The sequence below is a fragment of the Pseudoliparis swirei genome, chromosome 4, assembly GCF_029220125.1.
Source record: "Pseudoliparis swirei isolate HS2019 ecotype Mariana Trench chromosome 4, NWPU_hadal_v1, whole genome shotgun sequence".
Classification (NCBI taxonomy): domain Eukaryota; kingdom Metazoa; phylum Chordata; class Actinopteri; order Perciformes; family Liparidae; genus Pseudoliparis; species Pseudoliparis swirei.
Window position 1 is genome coordinate 9,996,732 of NC_079391.1, and position 14,890 is coordinate 10,011,621.

Sequence of the window (14,890 nt, forward strand, 5' to 3'; positions counted from 1 at the left end):
GATGGACGGATGAAGATGAACTCCCGGTCAGGGGTAAGCGAGCAGGAGTTATGGAGAGCCTTCTTGTTCGGCTTCATGATGTTTGGAGAGAACCCAGAAAGCTTACCCTTAGATCCGCACCAGCGCACAGTCCTCACGGAAATAAAAAAGAAAAAAAAGAGACATACCATTTATGCAAATCTGGTCCACCAGTGAGAAGGACCCTTCCTTTCCAATCTGTCCACGTCCTTGGAAGAACATGTCCCAAGTTGTCGCCCCAGAAATCTCCATCTGATTTCCGGAGACCTCCCAAATCATGACGAGATGTGGCAGCTCCCTTTCGAAAGAGCCTGGACGGCTGGCTTGCACTCTGCCGCCTGCTGTTAGCGGGCTCGGTTCAGTCCCTTGTTTGTTGTTTTGGTTTTCGCCGCACTGTTGTTGTGGTTCGGTTTACGCTTAAGTGGTAAAAAATGGTTTAAAACCCTTAAATTAAACAAAGTTTAAAAAAAAAAAGTGTAAAAGTGCAAATAAAAAAAGTTTAAAAATAAAAAAGTGTAAATAAAAAATTAAAAAAAACTAATTGTCCAAAAGGAAAAGAGCGCTGATGGCGACTGAAATTCCGCAAAATCCCATGTTGCCCTCACTCCCGTTGACCTTTTTCTCTGTCATTTAAAGGCTTTTATACATTTCTCTCCCCTCTGTGTTTCTTATTTTCTTCATCTTTGTATTGTCTTATAATACTTTAATGACAGTTAGTCACCTTTTGTGTGTGTGTCCCCCCCCGCCCCCACACTTGCAGTGGTCTGCTCCGCCTCTGGCTCAGTGATGTCTGTCTCAGAGCACACAGTCAGTGTCTAATCTTTCTCTATGTTTAATTTACAGCCGTGGTTGCTGCTGCCATATGCTCCTTTTGTCTCTGCCTACCAACACACTCTCTGATGCACGCACACACACACACACACACACACACAGAGTAGCTTTGCCTCAACCGTCAGCATCAGAAAAAAAAGCAAAATAAAAACAAACATGCCAAAGAAAGCCCGCCCCCCCCTGTTTAGCAATACTTCTCAACCTTTCCACAAGCTTGTGTTGACACAGATAGGTGTGTGTGTGTGTGTTTAGTTTAGTTTATATCGATCAGCAAAATATCCAAAAATCTAAATTCAACAAAAGAAGAAAGTGGCGGGCCGAAAGGGTCAAGGCTGACGCTATCAAGCTTATAAGTGCCCTAACATATGATTTCACGAAAAAACGTATTTCAGAGAACCATATACATATACCTATATATATACATCAACATATATGTGTCTGTGATTATGTCTTGTGTGTATGGTGTCTGCTGTGTTGCTGTCTGGGTTGATCTGACGAGACAGAATTTGAGGTGAGAGACCTCAACATCAACTAATATTCTTCAATTCCCCCCCCCCCCCCCCTCATCCTCATCATCACTCTCTCTTCACTCCAATTGTGTCTTTTAGCCCTTTTTCTGTCCCTGTGCAACCCATTGTCTAAAAGGCGTGGTGTCCTTAATCACATTGTGGTGTTTGCTGTATATCTGTGCACAGGGTGACACAGAGCCGGGCTGGCTGACTGCGCGCTCATCCATCGGCAGCTATTGTTTTGTCACCGCCAAACATAAATGGGCCGAGATGCTGTGGACGAGCACCACCGGGCTTTTTTTTTAACCGGCGCATATGTGAAGATTCGTATTCATGTCCTCGGCTCTGGGGTCCCGCTATTGACTTGAAGTGCGGCGACGCAACAGCCTACTCTGGTGCATTTGGGAAATATAATGAGCCACAGCGACAGGAATTTAAATACAGTGGAGTGGCGAGGGCGCGAGCTGAGAGGGTAACACGAGTGGACTGAGAGAACGCTTCCTGTTTGCTTTGCCCGGGATGAGAGTGAATCGCTGCGTTGTTCTCCAGCAGCTGATGCTTTTTATTCTTTCCTCTATGGCTCTTTTTCTCTTTCATGAGCTACTTCCCTTGCTCTCCTGGCCAGTCACGCGTGTTTTGAAATGACGTATTCGCAGAGCGAGATGCCTTCAGTGAGGGTGTGTGTTTGAGAGAGACACACACACACACACACACACACACAGAAAGAGAGGCTGTGGTCAGCAGGGCTTTCTCTCTGGCTCCAGAGACCCTGGCCAAGTCAGCGGTGAGGTTTGGCTCACTTCTCGCCACACTGCACACACAGAGACACACATTCAGTCTCTCTTCCTTTGTCCCTTATACCTCTCTCTCTTGCACTGACCTTTCTGTATAATCGTGTTACTTTACTTCCAGTGCGCCCACCCTCGTTGCTTTCCTTTGCCCCAGGAAGGAGATCACAGCTCGATTAAATGGGCTGACTGTGTCCCGGGATAAACCCTATAAGTTGTTCTGCAGTGAGATCCTCTCGTTGCATTTCACTTCCACAGTACCAAACTCTCTTTCTCTCTCCCTCTTTGTTCCCCTCTTTCTCACTCAACACACATAGAAAGAGCTCCTTTCTGTTTTTAATGAGACAAAAAGACATTTAGATGGGAGTACAAGGAGTTGGGAGTAATCGATCTTGTTAAGCCTTCTAACACACTCTCACAATGAGAGAGAGAGAGGTGGGCCATTTCATGATACGGCTGAGGTCTGCCTCTCGGGCCTCCATTGGAGCCAGCTGTTAGTCTGTAGGGCTGTGCGATGTATGTGTTTTCTGAGATAGTTTAAACTTGAGGATCTGCAACGCGGTTCGATCCTCGGCTCCGCTAGTCTGTGACGATGCGTCCTTAGGCGAGACACTTAACCCCAAATTGCTCCCGCTGACTGTTCCTGCGGTGTGTGAATGGGTATGAATGACGAGAGAGCTCTGATGGGCAGATGGCACCTCGCATGGTCGCCATCAGTGTGCGAATGGGTGAATGACATGTGGTGTTAAAGGGCTTCGAGTGGTCGGAAGACTAGAAAAGAGCAATAGTGCAGTCCATTAACTAAATGAGTCAAGTGAACACGGTAGTTTGATCCATAACTAAAAATATGTCTCCATTTGTTTGTTTCTGTCTTTTTTTTCAGTCTCCCTCTCTCCGTCTCAGTGTGCTCTGTCATTCCCAGTAACAGTGAGAGCACATGTCCTTGTTCAGCCTTTAAAGGAAACTGCTTTTTTTATGCACAGACATAAAAACATACAAAGCCAGTGTTGTTTAAAAGAACATCACACTTCAAGACAGCTTAAAGAGAAACAGAAAGAAAAGGAGGAGCAGGGTGGTGAAGGTTGAGGCTTTCTCTACTTCTCCGTTCTCTCTTTCTCCATACACCTTTACCCTTCTGTAAATAAAAGCGCACAGACATCTCACGAATGGTGTCGGCTTATGTAACGAGGCACTGCAGATGATATTGCATCAACATCTCCTTGGTTAATGCCCAAATCTGTGATGTGTTCATCTCAGTCATCTCTACTGACTCTGTATCGAAAGCGAGAGATGGAAAACAACACGTGGGACATAAGGCATGCGGTCAGATGATTGCAGCAGTGTTAGTTAAATGTGTTATCTCCTTATTGAGCTGCACTACGGAAGGGGTTTTGGGATTTGGCGATAAGCTGGAGCTTGACGCACCTCCATTGAGCAGAAGCTGGCAAGCGGTGATGCCCATGGGGACACGGGTCTGCCCAGGGCCCTCTGCCTGGCCTGAGGTTCGGAAGCCAACCCCCTCTCGCCATGGAGGCCCTCCATATTTACTGGTGCACAGCTGGGCCCAAAACTCATTGGCACTGCAATCGATGTGTGCTTGTGTGTGTGTACGATGATCTGCATCCTGTCTATGAGACTCACACATATCCCTGTCAGTAAGATGGAGTTTGAGATTAGATAAGGTCTCTATCTGGAGGCCAACATTCACTGCATGCATCACACACTCGGTCTAATCTTCAGGGGGAGGAAGAGGTGATGACGAGGACAAACCGGTGATGCTTTGATCTTTTGTCCGAGGACCTAAATGGATCTTCTATACGTCTTAGACTAGACATGATACGATTGATGATAAGATTATTAGCATGTTTTGATCAGCCAGTGTGCCACAATCAGATACCGGTACTACATTTGACGTTTTGGTCGTAAGCTGTAAAGGTGTTAATGGCATTTTAAGCATTGCATTCATTTATCATTGTTGCACAATAAAAAGAGGCTCAAATTTGACGCAGCAAAACCTGAAACCAGAACCAGGATTATATATCCTAACGTGGCCACATTACCCACAATGCAACTTGAGCAGTTTGATTAGAGAGTTGTGTGTGTGCGCTAGCTCAGCAGAGGACATGCGTCTGTTGAGCTCAACAACCACAGATTTTTTTTATTTTCAAACTTGAAGTATTCAGTACCAACTGACACAAGTGACATCACTTGAGGCCATTAACAGCCTTTGTGCAGTTTCCCCCTGAAGCCACAAAAGGCCTGATTTCATGTACGCAGTAATATTCCACAAGACCTGTGAACAGACACTTGATGTGTAACATCGGTGGAGAAGGCTGCAGGAAGGCATTTCCTCACCTTCAGATGGAGAATGCAAGACTGAACCATCATAGCTCTGCTTTCTCTTCAATATTTTTTACATTTTTAGCATTGAACATGTGCCCATCCACTTTTGGGGGTCTAAACTTCCTCCAGATGTTTTTGAGGGCGGGACCTTTGTTTAGTTCAGACTTTCTACATTCTGCTATGCCGACTTATTTCTCTTTTCGTCTGCCTGTCTTAAAATCTCCTCAAAAACAACAAACCCAACCGACCAAAATGTCCTTCAGTTTTGATCATTGAAAGACAAAGATCTCGTGTGCATCATACATAAAAAACTGTGATCATGGGATGTCGGTGGCTGTCTATTGGTTGTTATCGCCGCAATTGGCGGCTTGACACGGTGATGAATGTTTAAGCGTTAAACATGCATACATGCGCAGTGTGTGCGCACACACAGACGCACCTAAATCTCTCAGTGTTAAATGTAAGACACACACACACACACACGATGTGATCAATCCATCATGGCCTCTGTGTCCCATTCTACCAGCTGCTCACTGCACTGCTCCTACGTCTGTCTTGTTGCTAGGATACATACACACTCAGGGAGCAGCTCAACCCTCGTCATTCACATTCACATTTGTGCCCACAGGCTGCCAAGGTGTCACTAAGTGTACACACACACACACACACATGCACCTGAACACACACACAGATCTGTATGGGGCCGTGTGTGTGTCCCTCGAAATCCAGATACGAAATGGTGCACTGATGTGTCCTACATCCCAGTTGTCTTTGTTCCATCAGAGGAGCATTCCTCACATGTTACTGAAAAAATGTAATTTATAATACCAGTGCCCAAATGAGCTTATTAGCATTTTAATTGATGAGAAAATGTGGCAATGCTGTTCACTCCCTGGACAAGAGGGGGCCGGGTGGAGAGCACATTCGTGCACAAGTACCATGAGGGGGCGCTATCTGTCTATCTACCTCATTGTTGCAATAGTGGAGCGTCACTTCCTCCTCATCACTGAGGATACCTCGACAGTAGCGCCCTCTTCTCTCTCTTTGCCTCTCTGCTTGGCTTCTGCTCTGTTGTCTTTTCATCTCTCCCTCCCTCCCTCTTGGTTCCATCCCTACCTTCCCTTTGCACCCTTTCCTGCCTCTCCCTTTACCTCCTCCCTCCCCTCCTTCTCAATGCACCACTGGTCTCTCTTCTCGTCCCTTACATTGCTGCCAATTTGTCGCCTTCCTCTCCTATCCTCTCTCTCAATGTCGCCCTCCCATCTCGTCTTTCCCGCAGCAACATCAGATGAAATTCCCATTTCTAGAGAGCCTCCCTTTCCCTGTCTCCCTTTATCGCTCCCTCCCTCCCTCCCCCGCTCCGTGCATTCATTACTCTTGCCCCTCGGGGCTTTGTTCTGCCTTAATCAGGAGCTTAAACGTTGCATTCTCACCCAGACAATGCCTGCCATTCAGTCTGGGCCTGTGTAAATAGGTGTGCCCTGTAAGTGCGCCAACGGGCATGACATGCCAGCCTCTCTGCGGTGCTGGTGATCAGCCGTAGCCCCCGGCGACGGGAGGCGGCTGCTCTTCTTGCACTCGCACACAAACATGCACACAAACTAGAAGATGCAGGAGGTGGAAGAGCAGAGACTTACCAAAGGCTACTTTTGAAGTGCTGCCATACAGAAGGCGTCGATGGCCAAAGCATCACTCACAGAACAGGCATATGGCACAGATACCGTTCTTCAAACGGACTGCGGGTGTGAGGGATTCTTTTCATTGGCAGCCATTTGCCTCCCGTCCTTACTTGGACGTCTCCTGCTTCTGGTTTGCGGCCTGTATCTTATCTGTGTTTCTTAGTCGGAAACAGCCCCGTGTTGTCTTTGGTGATAAAATAGCAGAATAGTGAGTGGAGAGTTATGTGCGTCGTGGATTTGGGAGACCAGCAGCCTGTATCTTGGCCACCTGGCATGCTCTTTCTAGGAGACACTGTAGGCCTGTACCCAGCTGGAGGATGCTTGCTGTCAGACTGGTGTCAAATCCAGGCAAGCCAGCTTCCTCCCAACACCTGACCATCTGTCTGCATTCAGGATGGCACGCTACCTGCAGATAGAAATAGATTAATTGGGAGAGGTTGACAAACACACTGTGTGTTAGAAAGAGAGAAGCCTGCATACACACACACACACACACACACACACCTACACACACACAAAGAAAGGTTGGAAAGTACATTGAATAAACAAACTGAAGCTCAGTCGTGCACATCCACCTCGCCCTCAATTGAAAATTGTAAAATGTATTTACAAAGAGAGAGAGGGAGAGCCAGGGGGAGAGATAAGATCAAATAGAAAAAGGGATGGACAGACATGAAAAACAGGCAGACTGCGAGTGACAAACAGAAAGCGAGAAGAAGAACACAAATCGTGAGCGCACACTCGCCCATGCTATCTAGCCCGCTCAGATGGCCATTTGGGCTTTTTAATCTATCGCCTGGTAACAGAAGACAGCCTATCAACAACAGCCACGCCCCTCTGCACATGCTCATAGAGAGGGACTCATTTGGATCTTTGAAGGGAAAACGCGAAACCTCACCAAAATGCACGCACACACGCACACACAAATCCTGGCCTGTCATTGCTCTCCATTGTTTGGCTGCGGTTGCTTTCTCCTGGTGTGACTGCCAGCAGATGGCTAGCACTGTGCTGTCAGAGTCAGCCTGGGGCCCACACACACACACACACACACACACACTCATGGAGAGAGACATTCACTCATACAAAGAGTCTCTTACTGAACACAAAACATATGCACAGTGTCCACTGAATGGCTCTAGTATTGGCTCTATATCACTCGTCAAGGTCTGCTTATACTTCAGTTGGAATGGTATATGTGTGTCACACTCTTATTCTCTTGCTGTTTTTACACACAAACACACACACACACACACACATGATAGTCTGTGGAGCCGCTCAGCTACAGGTGCCCCTCATGACCCTTTTCACTGTAATGACTGTGTAATCTCATAAAAGGGCCGCCTTACTGCATTAGCATGTGTAAAGGCCATTGTGTGTGTGTGCGCGCGCGTGTGTGCGTGCGTGTATATAAGTGGCTGTTTTGAATCTTGCTTCTGCATCTTTGTGTGTGCGTGCGTGCGTGTGTTTCAGAGTGATTCAATATGTGTAGAAGCAGGTGTCAGGCCTAATGGAGTGTGTCGGCGCAGTGTAAAAGCAGCTGCTGTGGCCCGGGGTCGTCCAGGGTTGCCCAGGGGTGAAAGGTCAGGGTTGGGGTGAGGAGTCGGCTGGAGCTACATGACATTCCTCCATTCACTAATCATAGCTCTGATGAATGCCTGCAAAGTGGCAGCTGGTAGACAGGAGGCGGTGTGTGTGTGTGTGTGTGTGTGTGTGGCAGAGGGAGATAGGATGGAGAGAAGAGTAGACGGGAGGGGGGAGGGAAGGGGTGGGGAGGGGAAGAAAATGGGCGGAGGGTGTGGGAGGGATCTATACATTGCAACTGATCTCACACTCACCCCAACAAGCAGGGCCAGTGTTGACTGTGATCCGAGAGGAGCTGCACATCAAAGGAGACAAGCGAGACAACACAGGCTTTTGTCAACATCTGAAACTCCACACATATGCACAAAAACCTCAACGCACGGCCAAAGGCGCACATGCACGCATCGTCATCCTCTCTCTCTCGCTCTCTCGCTCTCTGCAATAATAACTCCATATACACTATGTAACTGCAATAATAACTCCATATACACTATGTTGATCTGCACTTCACACATTTCATTTTCATTTACACTACACACATACACATACTTTGCATTTTGCACACTGTCTATATTTAATATTTTTAGATTTAATTTAAATTGTCATTCGTATTGTATTGTGTATGCATATATGTTGTATATATACATATATATTTTATTTTATATTTTACTTTGTATACTTCTTGTATACATCTATATCTTTCATCCCTGTTTTTTATATTTTATTTTTTATTCTCGTGCGTTTAGTTTATTGGGGATTAACAAAGTATTTATCTATCTATCTATCTCTCTCTCTCTCTCTCACACACACACACACACACACAGTGTGTTGTGTCTGCAAAACAAGTCAGGACTAATGACAGGCTTTGTGTTGTGTGTGCTCACTCAGCTGCCCCCCTGGACACACTTTATCCACCCAGCAGAAAACAGCCCTTTGTGCTTCTCTCCCTCTCTCTCTCTCCCTCTCTCTCCTATATATGTATCTCTCTCTATCTTGTTCTCGCTGTCTCCCCACTTTCTTCCCTCTCTGGAGGATAGAGTTGTTTTGCTGTGCTCTGCTGTATATATTACCTGCTGTATACATTTTCCTGGGGCCTGACAACAGATATATGAGTGCAGCAGTGTTTTTGGCTGACACCAGCCTTTCACAGTTACTGTTAAACGGCGCTATACAACATGTACATAAAAGGATGACATTCTGATACCAATGTGGTTCAAATTGAAGATGCACGTGTTTAGACTGGACCTTTTGATGTGATGTGCTAAATCATTGTAGAATAAATAGTACTACAGTGAGTTGTACAAGTACTGTATACTTCAGCTTGGCAGAAAATGATGAGAAGAAATAATATTATATTCATATTATATTAAAAGTAACTATACAAAGATGTTGATTGTTGCTGTGTCAGGATGCCCCATTAAAAAATAAATAAAAATGTTACGACGGTTCCTTTAACTTTTGTGATAATTCTCTTTATATTTTATCTAATTAAATAGTCTGCGTTGTATGTTTGGTCACGGCCAGGACATAAAAAAAGAAAACTACTCTCATACTTTCAAAAACAGTTATCTGCCACAGTATTCTCTCTAAGCCACAACTCATATTTAGGTTTAAGGCAAATCTGTTTACTTCTGCACATCTTTTTGCTTATGTCTATTAAATAAGGTATGTATCTATAGCTGGAAGCAAAGAGTGTCAGAGGTGCTGACTTACTCTTACATGCCACTGGTTTCTTCTTCTTCCATTTGTAAATCTGCAACGAGCAGCCTCTCCACCTCTGTCTGTCTGTTTATCTGCCCATCCACTTATCCCTCCTCCTGAATTTGTATCCCTCCATATCACCTTTGCCTCGTATCTAAATGCCATCGAAGAGAGCCGAGTGCGGTAGAGACTTCTGTTCATAATGTCACGGTGTTCCTCAGGGGAGTGTTTTATATTGACCCGACATACCAGCCTTCCTCGCTACATGGATACTACATGCTCAACACGACACGCATACTGTTATTTTCAGGAACAGACCAGAGGCATGTGATGGATAACAAACATATATATAGTTGTTTTTTGATTTATTAAGGGAAACGCCAAATTTATTGATTCATTTTTTTCTTCTTCTGCTTAATCCTTTGTATGGTCATGGCCTAAAAGCAAATTACACATCATTGTCAGATTTAACAACATCTCGTATTACTACTAGTGCCTAATAATAGTCGTATTATCATGTTATTAATAGTTTGGTGCAAGTCTGCTCTTTATGGCTAACGAGCCTTCTTCACTCACATAGGACTTGGTATTGGAGTACTTCAGGTGTATCATCGAATCCCAGAGGAACTGGAAGAAAAGCTCTGTGTGTGTGTGTGTGTGTGCATGTAGTTAGTGCTGCGGTCAAACGGTCAAATTGTATTTGCTCTGACAGCCAGGCTAAGCAGGAAGAAGCCAATCGATAGCACTTACCCTCTTCCTGTTAGAGTTCCCAACAGACTTGGGCCCTGCACCCGTCACCAGCTGTGTGTCTTTGCATATACGTAAGACTACCTGTCTGCACACACTTGTTGTGTATAAAGCATTGTGTCTTTTATGTATTTGGAAAGTTTGCCCAAGGACACAGTGTAGTGCCATGAAGGTACTTGTACCCATGCATCCGGTTCCCAGGGACAGACTAACCCAGGAAGTTACTGGCGTACATCAAATGCTGTCCTTCCTTTTTTCTTTGAGCTTCACTCTTTATCAGGATGCACATGTTTTACAACCATAACATCACTGCCATTGAAGGACAGGAAGATAGTGAGTGCTGAGGTCAGATCAGCACCCACTGGGGCTGATAAACTGACCTCCAGTATCCTGTACTGCGGGGGAGTATGCTCTCACTTGCGTGTGCATCGTGGTTAGGCTGACATTTTACTCCTGATACACTCTTAATCTTATTAGCAATGCTAATGTTTGCACTATGGTGGTGTCTAGCATCAGTTCTAGTGTTGCAGTTAAAGGACAGATTCTATGTGGCTACACACACATTTAGTCAACTGGGCGAGTGTTTTATTTTGGGAGAAAGCAGGTTGAGCAGTCTGCTACGTGACGAATTTTGATAATATTCTACATTGTGTAGCTATGGCTGTTACTACTCCAGCTGTGTGTGTGTGTGTTTTTATTCAGTAAACTTTTTTAAAGTTCTTAAATATATCAGCTTGTCTTGAAAAATGAACTGGTTAATTGAAGATGGCGAAAAGGATCGTTGGTGCATGTGTGCACCTCCGTATATTCATGATCTATTGTGTTGTGTCTATCCATCGGCCCTCATATCAGACTCGGTGTGAGGATTGATTCTGTGAGGCTTCCTGTCCTTCTGCCCGCGACTGACCCGAGCCTGACCTGTGTTTGGTTCCCTGGGCCTCCTCATGGCTACTGTATGGGCTTGCGTGTGTGTGTGTGTGTATGTGTGTGCATGTGTGGCCAGCACAGGGGTGGTAGGGTGTAATGTGAGCCCCAGGCTAGGACAGGACTCCATCCAGGCATAAAAAATAACAAGACATGGGAGCCGTGGGGTGGGCAGAGACTGAGAGGGCAGGACAGCTGAAAGAGGAAGAAGAGGGAAGGTTGGAGAGAGGGAGTAATGGACACAGAGTAGTGAGGCTCTTTTTAACTCGGCCTCCCTGAAAGATAGATGTCAGTCTGTGTCCGTTCGCTCCACTAACCAGCCTGTAGCAGGAGAAACAGATCTCCTCCTCCATCCCTCCCACACCCTTTCTATCTACTTTCCTCTCTCATATCTTTTGGTGATAGCTTTTTCTGCCTCAATTGAGAGAAATAGAAACACTCCACAGCTCAGGGGGAAACAGGAAGACTAAGTAAAAGACCAAGCAGTGAACCAGTCATCTCTTAAAAGGCAGGCGGTGTATAGTGCAGGTCTTCTGCTGAGTGAGAACGGGCTGCTCCGCATGCTGTAGAGAGGAAGGCCCTGAAGCGTTTCCCCTCGGAGTTTTGAGGGAGGGCGGCACACGACTCTTCAAACACGGAAGGGATCAAATCTTCAAAATCCCTTGGAAATGTCAACCACGTTTGAAGAAATGTCAGTAGAGCTGAGAACACACACACACACACACACACACACACACACAGACGCCCGCACCCGGCTCCGTGGTAAGAAAGGCAAAGCGTGATATAGGGCAGTCACGTCCTGTGGGAGGAATCAGCTTCATCTTCATTTAGCCAAATCTCAAGAGAGAATCATCATGTGCCTCTGGAGGAATTTTCCCCCCCAATAATGTTAGTTATAATCTGTGTCATTTTCACATGAATAAACATGCCATGGAATAGAAATAGGTATTCAACTGGACAGGCCTGGCACCAGAGGAAACTGAGGAATAATGACTATATGATTTATTGCATTGAGGTCTTTCAAAAGTCTGAACTCATCTTATTCGACCATTCCGCTCGTTGAAATGATAATTTCCTGTCGTCAACAATTAATCAATGCCTGTCTCTCTCCATAGTTCCCGCCAACATAGTTTATATGCAACCCTTTGTGATAACATAATGAATTTGATATCAAAACTCGGAGACCCTTCGTCGTCCCAGGTGATCTAATCTGCAGCCACTGACATCATCCTGTGTTCCCATTGATCCGTCCTCACCCCCGCTGACTAACTTATCGACATCCTCAAGTGTATTTCCTGTCTAGACGGTCAGCAGTGTTTATGGACGGCCCCGGCCTCTGGTGACACACGCGCGCCCACACCCACGTGTGCACACCTCCTCGGAGCTTATCGATGTATTCTTTCCCTTCTGCTCCGTCCTTCTCCTCCTTAATGAATCTGGTCGGTGTTGAACTGCAGATGTTGTGCAGGGGCTCCAGTATCGACGGACATGGACGTGATGAAAGAGCTTGTCCCTGGAGAGGCCTGGGTTAGGTCGCAGTGTGTGTGCGTGCGTGTGTGTGTGTGTGAGAGAGACAGAGTGACAAAAGAGAGGGTGCATGTGTTTCTGGGTGATGCGCATGTGTATCGGCCCATCACTCCTTGTGTGTCACCACTAGAAAGTGATATCGAGTCCAGAGGCGGGTGCTCGTGTGTCAGCACTGCTCCGAGAGGTTGATAGGTGACGCGTGGGTTGAGACAGGCAGATAACTAGAGAGGTTGCAATTGTTTTGAGTGACAAGCCTCTCTCTGGAACACACTCAGACACACACACACTCACTCACACTTGTTCCCAGCGCAAGCCCGAAGGCTCTTCGGACTCTCTGTTTATCTGCAGCTGCACATCGAGATCTGCACTTAGCTGCTTAATATATTGTGATCCTTTGGGGGCCTACAATCCTCCTCAGTGCTGTGTGATTACTGCTGGCAGCCTCTCACCGTGTCCTGCACCATCATCCATTACCAACTTCCTCCTTACCGATTAGAGGAGATAAGGCTGATCTGTGGAATTAACCTCAATTAGTACTACCTCTCTAGATCCTTACCGTTTCACCTCCTGACTCCCGCGCTACACCTTACACATCCGCGCTCTATTCCTGCTCTATCCAAAGAGCATATATGACGTGTGATAATAGACTCAGATCCAGTATAAACTGATGTAATGATATCGCTATATGTTACTAATATCCAGTCTCGCTGTGGCATTGAAGAACTTTAAATGTGTGGCCATCATCATATTCATTTGTCCAATACTTTGGCTATAACCAAATACCTGCATACACAACTAGAACGGGCACTCGGTAGAGCGCATACCTTCGCATATCACAAGATTGGGCATTGAATTATGAACATTTTGGCATTAGTTCCATGCCGATTGGATAGAAATTGACCGCGCTATGGTAAAAAGAAGATGTTGACGTTTTTATGACTTTGACCCGATCGATCCCAAAATCTAATCAAATGGTCCCCGGATAATAACCAATCATCCCACTAAATTTCATGCGATTCGGTTTAATACTTTTTGAGTTATGCGAGTAACACGCATACAAATAAATAAATAAATACACGGCGATCAAAACATAACCTTCCGCATTTTCAATGCGAAGGTAATAATTACTATGAGCTTCAGATGCACTTTGTGCGCATTGCTAATTAGCAAATGTCAGATGAACATTGCGAACATGACTAGCTTAGCATCATTAACATTGTCACAGAGTGTTAGCATTCAGCACAACGCACTGCTGTGTCTATGTACCGCTTTTTAAAACTTCCAGTGTCATTAAGCTCATAACTATGTGATGGTTGTGTCTACAACAATGTTATGTAGCAAGACATACTGTATATTATCACCCCCCCCCTCCCTTGTATGGGCATAGATGAGTCATTTGGGAGTAATGAACAGCTAAATGCATCCCATAAAGTGATGCTATCCCAGCTTGTTCTTTAAGGCCGGTGTGTCGAGTCTTACTTTCCTCCATCTGTGTTGACGATGAGAGAAGCATCACTTTCTCAGGGATCAGAGCGGCTCATTGCCCCGACCTAAAAGAGCAGCTCACTGTCCTCTCGTTGTCCATTCTGTCACAGTGTAATGTTCTGTGTGGGGAATCCATAAATAAGTCCCTCATGTGTGCACTTTAACTCCAACGAAGAGAGAGAGAAAGAGTTGGGGAAAGAAAGGCGGCACAAAGTCTGGAACCGACGAGAGCGGAAGAGGAGAGGGAGCCTGTGGGCACGTTGCTGTGTATATTCTCTCTGATCGAGGTAATCCCCAGGCTCAGACATGACTATTTACCTCCAAGTTGTTGTTTTGGCTTACACCTGGGGTGTTCGGGATACAGACGGGGGAGGCACACCCAACACGTCTCATGATGAGGAGGCTAAGACAAGCAGAGAGAGTCGACAACGCAAAGAATTGAATTCCGCCCGTCTGTGGTAACACATACGCACACACACTCCGATGAGAATCCCAATACTTCAGTGGCGTAGCCGTTAATGAGAGTGCGTGCGAGGGATGGATCGTGAGCTTGAACAAAGGGTGAAGTATATTGTTAAGCGGGGTGTGTTTAAATGTTTGTTTTAACCGTGGCTGTCTTGGCCTTGAAGAGAGTGCAGGTGGGCAGGGCTGAGAGAGGCGGTTGATACAAACGACGAATGAAAAGAGAAACACTGACGAGCATGTGGCCTACAGCCAGAAACATGTTCATGACAATGGCTCATATTGTAGTCGCGCC

At 45.8% G+C, this 14,890-nt stretch overlaps 1 protein-coding gene across 3 annotated transcripts in view; it reads left to right on the plus strand.

The window, feature by feature from the left end:
* The window catches only part of gse1b (Gse1 coiled-coil protein b), a 165,335-nt gene that overhangs the window by 36,153 nt on the left and 114,292 nt on the right, over positions 1-14,890 (plus strand). The gene's annotated exons all lie outside the window — the stretch shown is intronic.